The sequence below is a fragment of the Triplophysa dalaica genome, chromosome 5, assembly GCF_015846415.1.
Source record: "Triplophysa dalaica isolate WHDGS20190420 chromosome 5, ASM1584641v1, whole genome shotgun sequence".
NCBI lineage: Eukaryota > Metazoa > Chordata > Actinopteri > Cypriniformes > Nemacheilidae > Triplophysa > Triplophysa dalaica.
In genome coordinates this window covers 945,609-965,314 of record NC_079546.1, presented here as the reverse complement: position 1 = coordinate 965,314, position 19,706 = coordinate 945,609, and the positions used below count along the sequence as shown (strand labels likewise).

General features: G+C 40.2%; 1 protein-coding gene across 1 annotated transcript in view; it reads left to right on the top strand.

Annotated features, from left to right (window-relative positions):
• The first annotated feature begins 819 nt into the window (after window positions 1-819).
• Window positions 820-19,706, top strand: part of wnt5b (wingless-type MMTV integration site family, member 5b) — a 61,239-nt gene continuing 42,352 nt past the window's right edge. Inside the window, exon 1 of the mRNA XM_056748574.1 lies at window positions 820-1,676. The gene's annotated coding sequence lies outside the window, so the exon portion shown is untranslated. The remainder of the gene's footprint in view (window positions 1,677-19,706) is intronic.

The window sequence follows — 19,706 nt, the reverse complement described above, 5'->3', positions numbered from 1 at the left end:
TTAAATAATGCCTGTGTTTATTGTTATAAAAGTATTCTTTTGTCGTTGAAAACCAAACAAACATGCTTTGTTTATAATTTAAGAATTAAAGTATATAAGTATTGAGAACTAGTTGCTGTCTATCTATCTACATACTCTATATCTATATAGATCTCTATCTATCCATCTATCTACTCTAGATCTATAGATTCAAGATTGAAAGGAGCTTTATTGGCATGATAAAAGAAAATTTACATTGCCAAAGCACAAGATTAAATATAAACATGCAGAAATACAGATTAAGATAAAAAAAATAAGATAGAATAAAATTAAAAGTCTATAAGTAAAAATCTATATATATACATCTCAATATAAACAGAAAAATAATTAATCTATATCTAACTTTCTATCTACATACTCTATATCTATATAGATCTCTATCTATCTACTCTATATCTATCTATCTACTCTGTCTGTCATTCTTTTGCCATGTTGTTAAACTATACTTTTATATAAAACTGGGAATTACTAAAAACTATAACACAAGTATATTGACAGCTTCCTTTCCATATATGTATATAATTTTAAATCTATTTATAATTATCTCCATGGTGTTTTCTTTTGAAATGCAGTGTATTGTTTTGATTTTCAAAGCATGACCAGGCCTGTCACATAAAACACATCAATCTTATAATAGCTAATTACTACAAGTTTATTGGCTGACTAATAGGAGCAGTGGTTTTACTCCTGCGACGGGACACTAGTCCAAGTGTTCGTCAAATAGGAATGCGCGTGCCCGTCGGGCTCGTGGAGCACTCAGCCTTCCTTCCCTCCCCTGTTTCGGATCTGGAGAGATGGGCAGGCCCGTGAGTAGGCAACGCACAAACTAGTGAAAACTCATTCAGTCTCTCACCCCCTGCCTGCGGACTGAAACTGAGTTTCATCGTCGTCTGCTTTTATAGTTCTTTCTTTAAGCACCGGGCTTTAGTTTAAAAACAGTGCAGTGACACCTTTTGCCTCTGGGAAGAGAAGAGGGGGGAGAGTTTGGGTTTGTAAAGCTTTCCAAATTTCCTCCGCAAACGGCAGGAGAGGATTAAATGCTGGAGGAAGGAACGAAAGAAAAGTTTGTGTGAAGTTGTGTTGTGTTGCAGGACAGGGCTGAGTGCATCAGATGCATTAGATGAACTGACTGACTCCAGACTCCTTTGTCTACGACTAATTTCTCTAATAAGGAGGAAAAGGCTTTGGTCACTCCAGTCGCCTGTTGCGCACTGCGAGCGGGACGCGTGCCTCGAGTTTGCGCTCTTGTCAAACGATCAAACGTTTAATTGACACCTGTTGCATCGAGACGCATCTCGGTAAGCGCTTCGAACATTTTAAACTTCAAATCGAGTGTTTTTCGCCGAACTTTTTTGCAATGGGCTGCGCCGGACTGTTTGAGGAGTACGTTCTTTAGTTCTTAAGCGCACGAAAGACAGAAAAACGCGGAAAACTCAGGTGGCGAGTTACATTTATCGGAGGTGGAATTGTTGCATATCTTCAGAAGTAACTCCTACTTTGTGTGAGGTTCAAAAGAGTCGAAGAACATCCCGTAGAGCAGAACGCCAGGTTCAAGTCTCAGGACTCCAGTTGTGGGACTTTAGAGGAACTTTGGAGACGTGCGCTGAACGGAGAGATCGTGTGAGATCGGCAAACAAGTAAGAAGTTCAGTTATTCTATCAAATCTGCACGTTTGTTGATGAAGCTTTGCGCTTTTGCGCTCTGGTCAATGTCAGAACTTAACTTCACAACGCGCAGAAAACTTTGTTCTTCGCCGAGAAACGTGCAGAGAGTAAAACGTTTTCCAAATTATGCTTATTGAATGCATATTCTTGAATGCGTATCATTCAGACTTTCATATGTAGAACATGTATATCCAGTTAATCGTATAGTTTTTGTTAGGCTCAAATTACCTTTCAAATAGTCAAGGTTATATCGAGATTCTTAAACGATTTAAAACACTTACCGGCCTTTAGTCTCTGAGCCGAGAGTTGTGGGACACCTTCTGAATTTAGGACGTAAATGTATTCTATTCGTGCATGCAGTGTTTGCCTCGAAAAAACTTGTAATTGGTCAAAGCTAAAATATGATTGACAGTTTGTGAGTTTAGTGCGCTTTTTTAAAGTGTAAAGCCGACTGTAATTTGAAAATATTTTTCGTGCATTAAAACGCGCCGCATGTATATTTCTTTCTCCACGTCTTCTTTACGGCTGCACGTAGCCTATAGGTTTCTCTGAATATTCTTTGCACGTATTATTTTGCTGTGAAAGTTTGGTTATAGGTCAACATCTCGAGAAAGTTGCGCTGCATGTGTGTCCTGAACATTTGCAAATGTGTCTCTTCATCTCCAAAGTTTCTACTCCGTTACTGTAAATGTGCATTTGTTGCATTGCTAACTTTTTAATGCTTCTACTTTGTTTCAATGTTGATGTAATTAAACTTTACTAAAATGAAATACTTTTCATAATATTTTGCAGAAGTATCTGTGTGTATTTAATGTGTTGTGAGTGCTCATTCCTATGTACACAAACTTTTTGTTTTGTGTGATTATTATATTTCTTGCTTTATTGCTTCTCGGCACAGTTTGGATTTTTGTGTGTGTTTGTGTAATGTAAAGCGACCTTTTCTGTGCCTCCGGTACGATAAGACACAAAATTCTTGTCTGCCCATGACTCTGCCAAAATAGTTTCTAACCACAAAAATATAAACAGGTGTCGTTTAACCCAACACGTGAAGATTTAGATGCCGAAGAGCTTTTATCAACTGTGGAACAGACAGTGGGAAGCAATATCTTCTGTCGTGTGTATAAACGCTGGCTGAGGGTTTTATTTCATGTGTCGCCTGTTCATTTTGTGTGTTTAACTTGACTATTTCTGTCTCCCAGTGGCTGTACATGCTAAGTTAAGATATTATGCATCCGTTTGTGTTTGGCGTGACCTTTTCTGGCTTCAAGCGACTGTATACGTTCAGGTTTAATTGATACGCCGGTTGTGTAAATGTATAAGCCAAGTATAAATCTCTGGGCTCCTCTGGTCATTCTCAAAGTAGTCTGTCCGTGAGATGTAATGTACAGACGTGTATGTGTGACACAATGTCTTCTTTCTTGGTAACGTCTGCCTTCAGGCCTATTGAGTTTTCATCTGAGGTTAAGAGGGTCCACGGGAACCTGCGCTTTCATTGGTTAACCCCGGTCTTCAATTGTCTTCCTGATGAAATCACAACGCCCCCCTCCTTTAAACGGGTATTCCGAGAGCAGCCCTGATCTTCGGCTCGTCTTTCTGCAGACGGGCCTCCATGTTGCATCCGCGTACAGATTTGATCGTTCCCATTTGTTCTGCGGTCACGTGACGCTTTTGAACATTTGTAGGCACACTTGAAGATGAGCTTTGCATGGGGCTGTAAATATCCTAGAGGAAGCGTTTTTGAGGATTTTGTCCATTGTTAATTTGTTTAGAAAGAGTATGGCTTTGTTTACAGCCGCTTTCTTTGATCACGCCAGAGGAATCGTGGAAACGCACGCCAAAAGCCCTCTTTTTTCTGGAAGGGAACAGGGTCAGATCATGGATCAAGAACTGGCTGTTGAGCTTTTTTGATGTTTTCAGCCCCGTTCTTGCCTCAAACCACAGGGTTTTCCCCTCTCGCGTCTCTCTTTATTTCGTCTCTATCAGTTTTTCACCGCTATCTGGAATGTGACGGGGTGGGGGGGGGACAGTTGATTAAGACGTTGATTCATTTAATGAAATGTTTCAGTTCTGGGTTGGAATGAGAAGCTGCAGACACCAGTCGTGTTTTTGTGGCCAAGGCTCTGGGAAAGCTCTCAAAAGCTGATTCGGAGAGATAAAACCGTCAACAGCCCACCTGCACAAGCCAACCTTCCTCTCCTGCCCGAGCACGCGCTTCACACACACACACATATATACACAATCCCCATCATCCACGCCACACACACTTTGTTTCTCTCTTTGTCATCCTGGTGGTAGTCATACATGCAAATCTGAATACATCCTTTCACATTTTCCCCCACAATGCAACAGGTTTCCCCCAACACCATCAAATATAGGAATCAAAAACGATCCTGCATCTGGGTTTGCTGTGTGGTTGTTCTTTGTTTTTTCAGATCACTGTGATGCCACCTCTGTCTCTCTCTTCCTGACACGGCCTCAAAGTCCTTTGTTGGCTTTTGGGATCTGCTTGTACACACTTTGTCTTTTGGTGACTGATAGGGGTGTAGCGGTGCCCGTTGCCTGACCTGACGTAGAGAGTTTTGTTCAGCTATTTCCTTTGGTGTTATTTTGTACACACGTTTTTTTGTAATTTGAAAAAAAATGGCTTACATGCAAGTAAATAGGAATTAGGGCTGTGCAATTAATCGAAAATTTACCATAATCGTCAATTTTGTTCTTCAACAATTACAAAAACAAAAGAATCGAGGTTAAACGATTAATGTACTCAATTCCATTTTGCAAGAATCCTCTCTTGTCTTGTGGTATTTATCCACAGCGCACCCCATTCCTTTACAGCGCTCAGATTTGCTTTTTCTTTCATTTATTTTTCGGTTGAATTTAAAAGACCAGTTTCCTTTTATTCCAAAAGATAGGTTTAAAAGTCAGTGAGTAATCGTGTTAGATGATCGTGATCTCAATATTGGACAAAATGATCGTGATTATTATTTTTGTCATAATCGAGCAGCCCTAATAGGATAGTAATGTAAATGACTATTTCTTCTGCCAAACACCAAATCAATTATTTTGAGAAATATCTCAATCAATCAATGTTGTTCAAAGTTTACATCATTCTTCAAAATGTTGTCTTTTGTGTTCTGCAGAAAAAAAGAGTGACACAGGTGTGAAAAAAAACATGATTTTCATTTTAGGGAAACTATCCCTTTAAGGTCTATTGAAACAAAATAATTTAGACTTTTGACTGAATTGACTCTTAACAAAAACAAACAACAAAACACTGACAGAAAATGACTTACAATGGTTATCAATGAGCTAATCAATGCATAGATCAATCACAATTATTTCTTTTTTTAAATTTCATTGAAATATTGTTTGTTTTGTGCACATGCTTATAATTGCTGTCCACATATAAATGGAGTCTACAAAGTGATACGTCACAAATGAATGTAAGTGAATATTTTGCTCTCTCAGTATTATAACAATATGTACAGAAGTTAATGCACCCGCTAGGAAATTATGTGAAAAAAAATTTTGCTTACTCATTGCACTTATTTTACATGCGCTGGAGCTCTAGATTGCAGATGTTTTCTAGCTAGTAATCAGAGGGACGGTGTGACTTGTTCGGTTTCTCAAAAGAAGCTCCAACACCTGGTGTGCGCTCTCTAAAATAGGCCACTATTTCAACACAGCCGTCAGATTGGGAGGCTGCGTTCATTGATTAAAGGTCCAGCATGTGAAGTGTTGTGAAATGTCTGGCCTCCTGCCATTCTCTTGTTGAAGGGCACAGCGTGTCTGAGTGACAACAGGCGTGTCTGTAGGTTCATCACCTGAGCTGTGCATTTTGACATGCGTCAGCGTCTGTCAGTCACACGCACACTCGCATATTGGCGTCCTGTCCACACGCAAAGACGGCGATCGGCAAACGCGTCGGGTGCATCTCAAACAAATCGAGAGGAATGCTAAAATTAGACCGCAAACAGATGTGTTGATGTGATGCGCGGTCCATTACATGCCGAGGAACAGCTGTCTGATGCTGTGTTGTCATTTTAAAGTCATTTAAAGTCTGTTAGCGGCGACTGTTATAGACGGTTCATCGGACTCACACCTCTGACCCTGAGTTAACTTCCGGTCTGATTGTATTGAACGGTCTGGTTAGTGGCTAATAATAAAACTATTTAATTTAATTTAGATTCATATTAATTTGGATTAATTTTTTATTTTATAATAATTATGTTAAATAAACAAAATGTATTTCAATTTTATTAAATAAAGAATTTGTCAAATGGGTCGCGTATCCCAAAATAATACTGGCTAGACATACTTTTAACTTGCTAGCTAATGTAGTTTACTTATTACTTCTTTTGTTTGTATCCAGAAATAATCTACAGGGCTCTAATATTTGTTATAAATTTGGGCCACAAAAGCACACATGCGCAGTAACGATTGTTTATGTCGTTGCTTTGAAAGCGTCTATAGCTAAGCAATTCTCTCACACCGCACCATTAAAAAAATGTGATGTAAGTACATGTCGTATTTTGAGTGTTACCACTAGGGCGGCAGTATTGGACACTAGCAGGTTCTCGTCTGTCGTACCTGAAATTCAATCTTTATTAAGATGTTAATAAGTTGCAGTGTGGCGGCAAAGCACTTACCTCTTGCGTTCACATCAGATTTTCAGCCGTACCGTGCCCACATCTCCGAATAGCGAAATTTTGCTCCCGTAAAAACAGTGGCGGTGAACGTTCCGGTAGAATAACACATACATTCTGTCACTCGGCGCCGTGATGTATTGTCAGTGCAGTATGGCGTCGACCCAGTGTAAACACAGCTGTATGTGACTTCTCTTGCCAGCTGTTAATTTGCGAATGTGTGTTTGTGTTCACCTCTGGGTGTGAGGAGAAGATTCCCCATCGGCTCTTTAGCAGAATTAAGGGTTATTCCCCTACATTAATCAGTTGTGCCACAGGCCCTGTGCTTATGTGTCTAAGATTTAGAGGGCTTTTCAGGAGAGAGGAGAGATTTTGAAGATATAGCCTGTTATTGCGGGTATTCGAGTGTGTGCGCTTGAAACCCCTTGCTGTGAAGTCCTGCTTAATATTTGAAGCCTTGTACTTGATAAAAGCCGAGTGTGTGAATCTCTCCCCCTTGCTGTCTGATAATGATGTGCAAGTTTGGGTGTCTTGATGATGGTTAAGTCGTGTGAGTGTGGCCCGGGCAGCAGGACCGGTTTGATGCTCAGCGGGGTTTCTGAGAGCTGTTGACGGCCGGAGGAAGAGATGAAGTCCATCGTTCTGCTGGTTTTAAGCCCTAAATGAACTTGGAGCCAAACTCATGTTGGCAGAGTGTGTGTGTGTGTACACATATATATCAACACCACACTTAGCGGGGATAGGCAATTATTGATCATGAAAACACCATTCTTGTCTACACTAGTTTTGTCTTTGGTGTCTCGAGCCCACAGACAGAGACAATTCCATTCTATAGTTATGCTCATAAGATCTGCAGGGCACAGCTTTCATTGGCTGGGTTTCAGCCAATCGCCTGCGAGCTTTATTTTATTAAAGCTGTTCTGTAGCAACACTTCATTGTGTAAGGCACTAAATAACACACAACTCTTCTTATTCTGGTTCAGTGGAAAATGAAAATAAAGAGTTGGAGGCGTGAATACATAAACAAAAGAAGAACACATTACAACAGGGTTCAATTCACTAACATGATACATTTATTAAAATAGGTGAAAGATTATATTGTCCATTATTAATTCAAGGGTTAGTTCACCCAAAATGAAAAATCGCTCATCATTTACTCTTGTGATCTCAAACCTGTATGACTTTCTTTCTTCTGTAGAACACGAAAGAAGAATATGTTGGGAACCGAACTGGCAGTGCTCATTCACTTGCTTTGCTTTTGTGTCCATATATTAAAAGTCATTGGGCCATTGTTCATTTTTGAGTGAACTATTCCTTTAACTGGGGTTCATTTATACTATAAATAGGAAACATACATGTATTTGAAATGCATGATTTATTCCGTTTCATATTATCATATAAGTTACTCAAAAGTAATAAAGTAAAAGTTACTAATGACATATTCAATAGTGTAATTGGATTACTGTACCAAAGACTCTCTCCAAAAAGTATTAAATTACTTCCTACTAATTCCTTCCTATATCCTAAATCAACCTTGATTAGTTAAGAGATTCAAGGACAGACATGAAACGGCTCTATGAATTCATTCAAATAAATAATATAACCACACAAAGTAGTATTATTAACTGATGAAAGTATTACAAATGTGAGTAATATTCATGAAAGGACGTATTTTAAAGTTCGGCTTGAAATTTTGCCACTATTACTCACACAAGCGTTACACAAAGTATTTTGTTTAATTACATCAAAAGTAACTGTAATTAAATGACAGAAAAACAAGAGTAATTGCTTACTTTACTTTTTCTATATGAGCATTTCTGCAACACCAGACTTGACCTCAGGCAGTTGCAATGTTTCACTGAATACCGTACAGAGGGCCTTCAGACGTGTGTGTACTTATAAATAGTTGTGTATATCAGACGCATTTGTAGCCCAATCTTTGTTGTGAATGTGAATATGACAGAGGGAGCACTGAAGAGACAGCAAGGAATTCGACGAAGAAGCGACCATTCTCTTGCACATTTGGACGCGTTGAGGCTTTAGCGGGCGAGCTATAAGGAGATTGCGAGGCCACTAGCAGAACGCTGGTAATAGACTGCTGTAATAGCTGCGTAAATCCTGCTTGAGCCTACAAACACACACACACACTCACATATGGCCGCGCTTTCTCTAAAACACTCTCATTTTCTCCCCTCACATGTTTTCTTGTTCTCGCAGCAATTGCAACACAATTTCCCCACAGTTTAGTTTCACACACACACTCGCTAGACGAGAAAGTGACCCCGCTGCCCCGGTCCTCACAGCGCCTTTAATTGGTGCAATTAAAAGCTCTGAAATCTGGGAGATAATTGGCCGGGCCCACTTGAGCAAACAGGACTTCAATGGAGTCATTTAACGGTGCGATAGGGTGCGGATCTGGGGAGCCCTGGGAAGAGAGCTGACGGCTTGAGTGAGGGAAATGGGGTGTTTGGGTTAAAAGAGGGTTTCTCTTAAACAAGATTTTGGGGGGCAATTGGCGGTAGCGTGAGTAATCTGCCGCTCTGACCTGGTAACACAATGCGTGGGTTATGGTTCCAGATTAGCGTGTTGCTGTGTTTTTTGTATAGAAAATAGATATTTGATAGTTACATTGAATATAAATGTTAAGATGTAATAAAGTCTAACTATATCATATGGTTTATTGAATTGAGTTGTGCTGCTTTTGTAAATAATTTGACATTTTGCTTGTCAAATTATACACTTTGGCAAAGACTTCCATATACATTTTTCCGTTCTCCAGTTCTTCGGTTTTTAAAAAACTGAAACAAATATAGTTTTTTGGCATTCCAAGTAGTATCGCTCAAACTGCAGTTTGGTTGTTTCGATTAAGTAATCATAGCTAGAAAAATATATAGCTAACTAATACAATAAAACACAAAAAAGCGTGATAAAATAATAAAAAACATGTTTTTTTAAATCAGATGAGTTATCTGTTTTTGTAAATTAACTTCAAAAAAGTTTCTCATTAATGTGAAACACAAAATTTAGCAAATGGCATCATGATGGATTTAGGAACATTCAGGAGACGACTGTTTAGCTGTGAGTGCTTGTAGTGACAAGTTCGTTCCCGAATATTGCTACCTTTTTCATTTTTTCTTTTATCCATGGCTTTATATGACAATCCGCTTGTTTAAACGTGACGTAATGTTGGCTCGCCCGAAAAAGCCTTTTCTGTTCTTCAATATGGGTAATCCCAGTGTAAATAAATGTTGAAACAAACGCTTCTCAGACAACACGTGCAATAGAAGATCCTGTGGATTTGAATGCTGAGATTCAAAGTAAAACAGCGATAATGACGTCCAAGGCTTGATAATGACAGTGCCCTTGTTTAAACGTGATGTCATATTGGCACACCCGAAAAAGCCCATTCTGTTCATCAATGTGGGTAATCCGAGTGTAAATAAAGACTGGATGAAAGGTTTCTTAGACAACACGTGCAATAGAGGAACCTGCGGTTTTGTGTGAGATCAGACACTGAATGGACTACATAATGGGAAAAGAGACCTGCGTGTGTCCGAGTCGTGGTGGGCTCTGAGGAGGCGGCAGGATGTTCAGAGAGCTTTTGTTCGGCGTTTAGCGGGGGATCCGTTTAAGACTGAGGTTTCCCACTCGGCTGCCGCAACATTATGGCATTATTAGAGACCCCTCACACGCTCGCAGCCAGATTCACACGCAGTTCCCAAGTGAAGCTTTTGTGGAATAAACCCTGAATGTGCCTGTCAGTTCCCTTTTTGCCCGTCTATAACCTGCTGACGTGATGTTTATCGCATGCTTCTACAATCTCTTTCTTTCTAAAAGGAAAAGTTCAGACAAAATAGTGAGAATGTTTCTATATTACATATATACATTTCAATTTTATACTGACAGGACGGGGGTCCCGTTGATCCAGAGCGGGCGTGTGTAGCATTTGGTAGCGATTGTAATGTTTTGCATCAACACTTGCATCTCTCCCCCTTCTCTTATTTTAACCACCTCCCTCCCAGCACCCCTTCCTCTCTCTCCGAGTTGCACGATGAAAAGATGGAATCTAACCCTGCCATTAATGAGGATTAACGGGGCAGGGAATGTTTGTCAGAGAGCCAAGCAGATCAAAGATGCTGCTCAGCGGACCATGAACCTCTCCGAAACCCGTGATATCGAGAGTCTGCGGAGCAAAACAAACAACCGTCGGCAACACCCGGTACAGCGAGTCGGGTGTTGAAGCGCATCTTTACCATCTGACCCCCAATGACACAGCGGGGGCCGCTCTGCTCGTCCCGGGCCGGACGGCTGTGTTGATCCATTGTAAATCACGCGTCTTTCAGCCAGCCAACCCAAACACGGCCTCTATGAATGGGACTCGCTGGACTGCCGGTGTGGTCCTCCATTTATTTGCCTCTACGTCCACGGAGGCTTTTTTAAAAACCCATTTAGAGCAGGCGGAGGCCTGGAAGCAAGGCTTTAAGCAAACACGCGGAAGTGATGCGGCACAGGAGACGCAACAGGTGCTTGTGTGGTGCGTCTGCACGTGTGTGTGTGTGTGCAGCCGATTGTCAGAGCATGTTGGTCTGGAACAACATCGAGTTAAAGTTCCCTCGGTAGTGTTCTGCATTCCAGCAATGCTGTAATTATAGCGCTTGTTGTTATTACCTGGCGAGGAGACGGATGTTTAGATAGATGGTGAAGAAGAAGAAAATGAAGAAAGAAACTCCATAAGGCCGGCTGGTGTTCATACATTCTGCTGTACAGTTAATAATGCGCCGGTGGATATATTTGTGTGGCTGTTTGTGAGCAGAACCGCTTAAGGATATTTACACAGAAGTGCGACAAAGAAACGTGGCGTAATGCGGAAATACGAAGTGGGATGTGTGGCAAACAAGTCAAGACAAGGAAGAACTTGTTATTATGGCTACAATGTGAAACGTTGCAACTTGCACCAATAATATAGCATTCAATTGTGTGAATAATGTGTGTGTGTGTTTGTGCGTGTGTCCATGCGTGTGTGCGTGTTGGCTATTGTTCAGTCAAAACCTGAACTGTCTCAGTCTTTTGTTTGTAACTCCTTTGGCGTTGATGCCGACTTTTATTCCTTTGTCGTGAATAGTTAATAATATAATCAATCACACACCAAATCAAAGACGTCAAATTTGATGAAGTCATTTCTATTTGTTAAGTCCTGTGAACTGAATATCACAAACAGAGGCTTCGCAGCGCAGGTGTTTGAAATAAAATAGAAACAAATCTTAATTCAATTGAATCTAATCTTTGTTGAATAATCATTTGTTCTAAGCATGATGGTAAGATTTCGGTCACATCCTCCACAGGTAGACACTGTAACCGAATTAAAAAAGGGCTTGAAAAGTGTAGAAAGAGTTTTATTAAGGATGGACTCAGAAATGGAGAACATTGAACAGACAGACAGGTAGAGAGTTTGAAACAGTTGGTGTGTAGATAGATGGAAGAGCTGTGATGTGAGGGGTGATGCTGTGGGAGCTCAACTACTGTAAGTGCCGGAAGGTTTTTCTAGCTGTGTGATGACTTCCTCTCTCTCTCTACAGCAGTCTAGTGATGATGTTAACGTCTGGTTTCAAACTTTGATCAAATCCAGAATTCTTATTGATTTCTGTTTTTATAAGGCCATGGATGACCTTTCTACTCTTGAGCTGATATGGTGCTTTGTGTGGAGTATGTGAAGGTGAATTGTTTTGTTCTTTGTGATGTCATTATGCTCCTTAATCTTGTTGACTTTATTACTTTAGAGGAGCAATTGTGGTAATTATGGATTCAAAATTCAAATTCTCTCTCTCTCTTTCAGCTTTATGCACACTGGTCCTCTTGTTCAGCAGTTCTGTGTGTGCCTGTGTGCGTGTGTGTGTGTTTTTTGTGAGAGAGAGAAATGTGAAGTCACCAGAATGTCAATAAAAAAATCACATGTCATAAATCACACTAATGGGGGATCCATTACTCCATGTGACGCATGTGTCCATTTCCGTATATACATCACCCTGTTTGTTTTCTATGTTGATATATACCGAATATGTTTTGGCAATATTGTAAATGCTGTCAATCGTGCCGATAAAGATTTCTTGACCGCGTCTGTGACTGAGAAGCTTACACTAGCTTACATTTGCCAACTGTATATCTGACATGGCGCTTTTTATCCCTGTATGCGTGTTTGTGGAAACTCTTACAGCACGATCCATGCACTTTAGCAAATGCACGGGCATGCAAGAGAGAAAGACAAGTGAATGATGGAGTCAGAAGAGAGACAGACAGGAGTCATATCTGATGGGAAATATCGCCCCTCTATGGCAGCTTCTCGTCACTGCACCTCTCCTGTCCTAGAGCTAGAGAAACAGGGCAGGACAAATGTGTAATGAAACAGCACTTAGCCACGGCTGTCCTTTATTCTTATAGTCTGAGCCAAGATGTCAGACAAAAGATGGAATTAAATGAAGATGAAGAGCAGTATTGATCCGAGGGGTTTTCTCTGTCACGCTGACCCGTAGGTGTTTGCGGGCGTGCTCTGTATCATTGAATATATGAGGGATGTATGCACAATGTAAGTGACAGGAGGACGTTTAATCTCTTTTATTGATCCGGAGCGTGAAGTACTTGACACACAGAGAGACGTCTGTTACCACACTGCCTTTTATAATTTCATCCCAAGCCATGTGAATTGTAAGGCTTTGTTTCATTTATTTAATTGCTTAAGTTTGTTCAGAAATGACATTTTGAGCCTCAATATTAGTCAGTCAAAGCTATATCTTGCTGTAATAACATGGCTGTTTGAGGTTTGTTTGTTTATTTTGTTTGTTGTTTGTTTAACCAATAGCGTTTGTTTTGAGTACTTTCTCTTTGTTTGGGAACTCCGTCTTTGTTCATTTTGGTGAATCTAGTGCCACAAACATTGCACACTTTATCTACAGATGTGTTGTGTGTTAGTGTGTAAGGGAAAAACATTGATTTTGTGCAGTTTGACACGGACAGATATGCGTATATGTGTCATTTTATTATTTCTTCCATTCGTGGGTTTAGACTTTTCCAATTTATCGCTTACCATCATCCGATTTATTCTCTCCCCCATCAGTCATCTAGCCAGAGGAGTGTTTCACAAACCTCAGCGTTCAGTGTGACGCCAATTTAGGGGGGATTTTAATGTAATTGATCTTGTGATTCTCGGGAGGCAGGGCCTTGAATTATGAGCGTTTTAGCTGTCAGGGAAGATGCCTTGAGGCAGATGAATTTCTTTGTCGTGTTTCTGGACAATGGTTTCCACTGTTCCTTTAGCAGCAGACAGAGGGCGCTGTCTCCTTTACACAGAGCTCTCCTTACAAAGATGCCTGAGGAGAAGAGAAAGAGAGCAGGAGCCAAAGGAATGTAGACAGAGAAACACACAGACAGACAGAGAGAAAGAGAGAGAGAGATGTCATGAGACCTTTTCTGATTAAAGCATGCAGAGAGAGGGAGGACGAGAGAGATGAGAGGATGGAGAGAACGCGAGAGAACGCAAGAGATAATGTGGTGTTGACGGTTTTATAACGAATACAAGTATATAAATCTCATTCCTTGTTAGTGGATCCATCAAAATAAAAAACACAATTTATTTTAAACAATGCCAACTAATTCCCTAACAAATATCCCAAAATATGTTCATTATATTCTCGCTGTCTGTATAACTGGCAAAAATGATGCAAGCGCAAGCTAACGCTTCTGTTAATTGGTCAAGCGGCTCTGTTTTCCACAGTGCTGATCATCTTAAACAACCAAATACTGATATATCAGTCCATCATCACCCCTCTCTCTCTTCTTCTCCTTTTCTTCATCCCAGAGGCAGATAGTGCCTGCGGTGCCGACCGAAGCCAAGTTGGCGTGTGCATGGGAATTTCTGCCGTTTAGTTAATGGTACATATCATATCTGGGTTTCACACCAGCGCTCCCGAGGGACACGGCTGTGCTGGCTGCAATTAGACTGACGGTGGGCAGGCAGGCAGAACCTCCAGGAGAGGCTCAGAGGACCACTAATCAGCCCTGAGAGCTCGCTGCGGGGTGGAGGGGGTCAGACCTGATGGGGCACGGATAGAGAGCTCGGCTTAAACTGACTCGGGACGTCTTGACAGGGGACTAACTTAAAGTGATACTCCACCCAAAAATGAAGATTCTGTCATTGTTTACTCCCCTTGTAGTTGATCCAAATCTGTATAAGTGTCTTTGTTCTGATGAACACAGAGAAAGATATTTGGAAGAATGCTTGTATCCAAACAGATCTCAACACCCATTGCCTCCAAGAGTAGGAAAAATGACTTTATCCTTTTTTTTGTTCTGTTAACCACTTTTGACCTACATTGTATTTTTATGGGAGTCGATGGGGGTCGAGATCTATAAGCATTATTCCAAATATCTTTCTCTGCGTTCATCAGAACAAAGAAATCTAAACACATTTGGAACGACTCCAATGTGAGTAAATGATGACAGAACTTTTGTTTTTGGGTGAATTATCCCTTTAAGAATCTTGTGCTTCTTTTCCTTGAAATACTTGGTTGTGATTGGTTAACTATGATCCAATATTGATTAAATTAAAATCAGAGTTTGATTGACAAATTTAGGCTCTTCACACCAAGAGTGATTATTATAAACGGGCTTGCTTCAGTTTTAATGCACGAGCCCTTTAAATTCTAAAGGATTTTTATTGGATGTCATGTTTAATGGTGCATCAGCAGGAAAATATCCCTCTCAAAGTGATCACAATATCTATTTATTTGTAAGTTTCTGTTTTATAAGTGGGATAATGTAGAATCATCCAGTCATTATTGCGAGAAAATAAAGCCCAACGGGATGATTAACTCCTCTTGTATAGCTCATATTCTCTCTTATGCTGTAATAGTGGAAATTCAAACCAGTTTTGGTAAGGTAGAGGACGATAGCTGTGGGAATTTAAATTGCGTAAGTGGCCATCCAAAGGGATTTCAGCCGGGCTCAGAAAGAGTCAAAGAGGATTCAGAAACATTAGATAGACAATCTTGGGATGAAAAGATTTAGGGATTTCAGAAATATTAGATCTCTTTTTATGATGATATGTGACCCTGGATCACAAAAGCAGTCTTAAGTAGCACGGAAACATATTTAGTAAAAGACAAAAATACATTGTATGAGTCAAAATTATTGATTTTTCTTTTATGCCAAAATTCATTAGGATATTAAGTAGAGATCCTGTTCCATGATGATATTTAGTAGATTTCCTACCTTAAATATATACACTCTCAGAGTCCTGAGTTGTAAACGGTTGTATCTCAGACAGATATTGTCCTATTCTAGCAACTCATACATCAATAGAAAGCTTATTTATTCAGCTTAAAAATCTCAATTTCGAAAAATTGACCCATAAGACTGGTTTTGTTGTCCAGGGTCACATATGGAAGAGCGGTTATGTTTACCCTGGGGATTTGCAGCATCGAGTTGCATCATAGTTTTCTTCTGTAAAAGCATATATAATGCATGATAAACTCCTGTGGTGATACAGATGATGTTTGTGGTCTTTCGCTCATTCTCCATGTGTTTGGGTTTCTTTATCTCCCAGCAGTATCGGGATAACCGGGGCTGGTTGTCATATATAAATATTCCCGACCCGGGGTCAAGCTAGAAAGGCCTTGCAAAAAAACTTTTTATACATTATTCCACAGGAAAAAAGATGCATTGAACACACATTGAACTTTTGTGATGACATGCCCCATAGGGACCCTCTCTCACTCCCTCTCTCTCTCTCACTCTCTCTGTGGGTATTTGCGTGCATCATTTCAGAACTTTCTCCTCTCATTTACCTCTCCACATTCAACATACCTTTATGTACCATTGTGATCAATCTCGTCCCTTAAGCTTGCTTGGCCACAGATGATACTCGTGTTCTTGGTTCGGACCCAAACACACCAATTTAGGCTGTTCCATTAGTTGCATGAGAAGGGGTTTGTTCTCTGCGTGTGGGCATTTACCAGATGCTGTTGCCGCTGTGAGGAACCATCATCAATCTGAGTTCAGCTGGCAGTGGATTTCTCCCGATGTGGCCCACATTTGCTCAAGCACACCCTCGCTCGTCCCCCTCTGGCGGATCGCTTAATAACTTCTGAACAATTAAGTTTCAGACATGTCGTGAAAATGATGCCATTAAAAGAATGTTATTTCTTCTGTTCTGTCTATAGCTGTCTCATACACAACATTGACCATGCTAAGTAGCCGTAGTTACCCCCTAACATATTTAATTTAAGGTTATTTTAGTTTACTTGATTGGAAAATAGTAAAATTGATTGGAAAAACTTAAACAAAGGGAAAATTGAAAAAGTCATTATATATTATAATAATAAACAAAAACAAAACAATTTTTTTTATTAATTAATATTATATAGCAAAATAAAAAATAAATCGATCAATGAAAGAATATACCAAAATATTTTAATTTTTTAGCATTAATAAAACTATCCTATCGAACAGATTTTTAAACTATGGATACTATGATAAATGTTTGTGAGCGAGCAACTTTTCCCCTTTGTTTTTGTCTCTCTCTCCACACAAGTCACTCTTCAAAACTGTCTCTCGCTCACCTAAGCGGTGCAGTATCACCCGCTGAGGGGCTGTGGGAGGGAGCGAGCGAGCGAGTCTGTTCTGGGTGGTTGCCAGGTCTAGATCTGTGGAGGCTGGACCAGAGGGGAGGGCAGGTGGAGAGGAGCCAGCCTCCCCTAGCAGAAGAGGTCAGATCTGGGCAGCCATCTCCCGCGAGCCTGGGGAGAGAGAGACGAGGATGTGTGGAGGAGTAAGAGACGGGCGGTGGAGCGCAACGCTGCAGAGAACAGTAACAAACATCCTGATGCTCGACACACTGTGTGTGTGTGTGTGTGTGGTACAACTATTAAAAACACTTGAAATGACATGGTACTGTGTGCAAGACGCTGAGGAATTTGAAATTTGGTAGTTGCGGAAAGACCTTGAGAATGTAGTAAAGTGTGTGTGTGTGTGTGTGTGTGTGTGTGTGTGCGTGTGTGTGTGTGTGTGTGTGTGCGTGCGTGCGTGTAGGAGACAGATTGAATCTGGAGGTCTGTGGTAGGGGGCTTTGAGTGCAGTTGCTCCAGGAACAGAATGTCCACAATCTAATGTGACTCTGCTGGAGGGCGAGAAGAATGTGGTGAGAGAGTTAAAGAGGCAAAGAAACACAAGAAGAAACAACTCAACACAAGTTCACACAGATATCTATTCTTTAGCTGCTTTAAAACAACTGGTGAAGTTTTGAGTAAGTTTGGTAAGTTTGTCATGATGCTCTGTATGTGGTTTATTTGTTGACTGTGCATGAATAATAATTAGTTTAGCGCCACCTTTATCATTTTTTTTTGACATTTTTTATGAAAATGAATGTATCGTCACCACTGACTTGTGAATGTTTAAATTACTAACTATATCTGTGGAAGATTTCTTTGAGGATAATCTTAAATCTTCAACCTTGCTGCAGTTTTATAGTAAAATTTAAAGTCGTCAAGATGTTGTCACGCTTTCTCTTCTTTGCTGAAGGAGCTCACATATTTACGAAATGCAGTTTGTCCATTTAGGGCTTCTGTAGAAACAACATGGCTACTTCCGTGCAAGGGAACCCGCTATGTATTCATAGGTAATAAAAACATAACACCATATTACATAGGGTCTTCACCTCTGTCTGGACACTCAGTTACGTGGATTATATTGCATTTCTGTCTAAAGATCCTCCAAAAAAATCACACACTGGACCTTTAAACCTGTTCTAGTCAGCATACCTTAATGATTTAAAAGTGAGCCGTGAGGATGACTTTGCTGGAAATGTCAGTTTGACATTTTTTAACTTCAACTCACTTGAAGCACATACAGTAACCTGCAATTTCATGTTTCAAACAGAGATGGTGATATAGAGGCAAAGTTAAGGATTGCAATGTTCAAGTAAAGGAAATAAAGCATTGTACTTGGGTTTGCCATACACCATTCACACATGGGCACGTTCTCCAAACAGGAATTGTGTATCGCGTAACGCATAACTATCGTGTGCCTCTTTGTGCGCATACGGACTGATATAGAGTTTCTGATTCTTTCTCCGCAAGAATAAACAGACACCCAGGAGGCGGTTGGACATGAACACATCTGCCGTCTGTTGTCAGGCAGAAATCTGTTGTGTCTCTCTTCTGTTTCAGTGTTCAGCTGTCAGCGTGCTTTCGTTTAGTTGGTTTGAGTTTGACATTCAACAGGAAAGGAAATTCTCCAGAGCTGGTCATTTGTTTTGGATTTTCATCTTCGGAGTCCAGAGTCAGTTCAGAGTTTGGTAGAGTTGGATTGTGCGGCATTTGCTTTCGCACACTGACGCAATTCCTCGCGTGAACGCCAACGGCACGAACTCTGAACAGCCTTCATTCATTTCTCTTTTGAAAAGCTGTTCGCTTCCTAGCATTAATAAACACTGTACTGCAAATTCTTTTGATTGCCAAGGTCATGACACGTTTTGTGCTTCAGACGGTTTTGTTAACTGTAGACCACGGATCTTTCTCAGAAAGAGGCCCAACTAGGACAAGACGTGAGCCTGAGAGAGGTACAGGGTGGATGTGTGGGTCTCTCTGTAGGAAAGGGTTTGAGTTCAAGCCTGATTATAAAGGACTGGGTGGAATATTTGGGGTTGTTTTATATTGACCAACAGATTGTGTGCGAGCCAGCAGGAAGTGGCTGAGTGACCTTGTGGCTTTTTCCACACGTCTGTTCCCCGCCCTCTGGATAACACGTCTAGTTTTCCACCTCACAGTCCAGCTATGACAACATCAGATTTTTGCTATTGACATCAATTGCTATAAAAGTCTCGTGTTTTTCTGTCAGAAGCTGGTGAGTTGGACTGACTCTCTCTCTCTTTTTCTCTCTCCGTCTCTCTCTCTTTCTGTCATACAGTATAGCTGTACAAAGACCAAGATGATCGGGTACTTGTACCTTACTAAAATATGCTTAATTCCATCTTTATTTATTAGATATGATAGTTTTTTCACTGGTATTTTAACAAATTTTATTCATGAATGTCACTGCATTAGATTTCTTTTTCATTATAAATAGGTAGTTGACTAATATACCATACATGTGTCCTATGGTGTGAAATATAAAAAATGAATTGTTAATATTATATTAACTTACAAATATTCTATATTATAAAATATAAACAGTTTTAAACTATTTTATTTTAGACTACTTAATAAATAATAAAATAGGAGTGATTTATCTTCATTGTTCGTTTATACTTAATTTTTGCCAGCGCACCACAATAGGACACATTTACAGTATATTTGTCAACTAGGCCTAC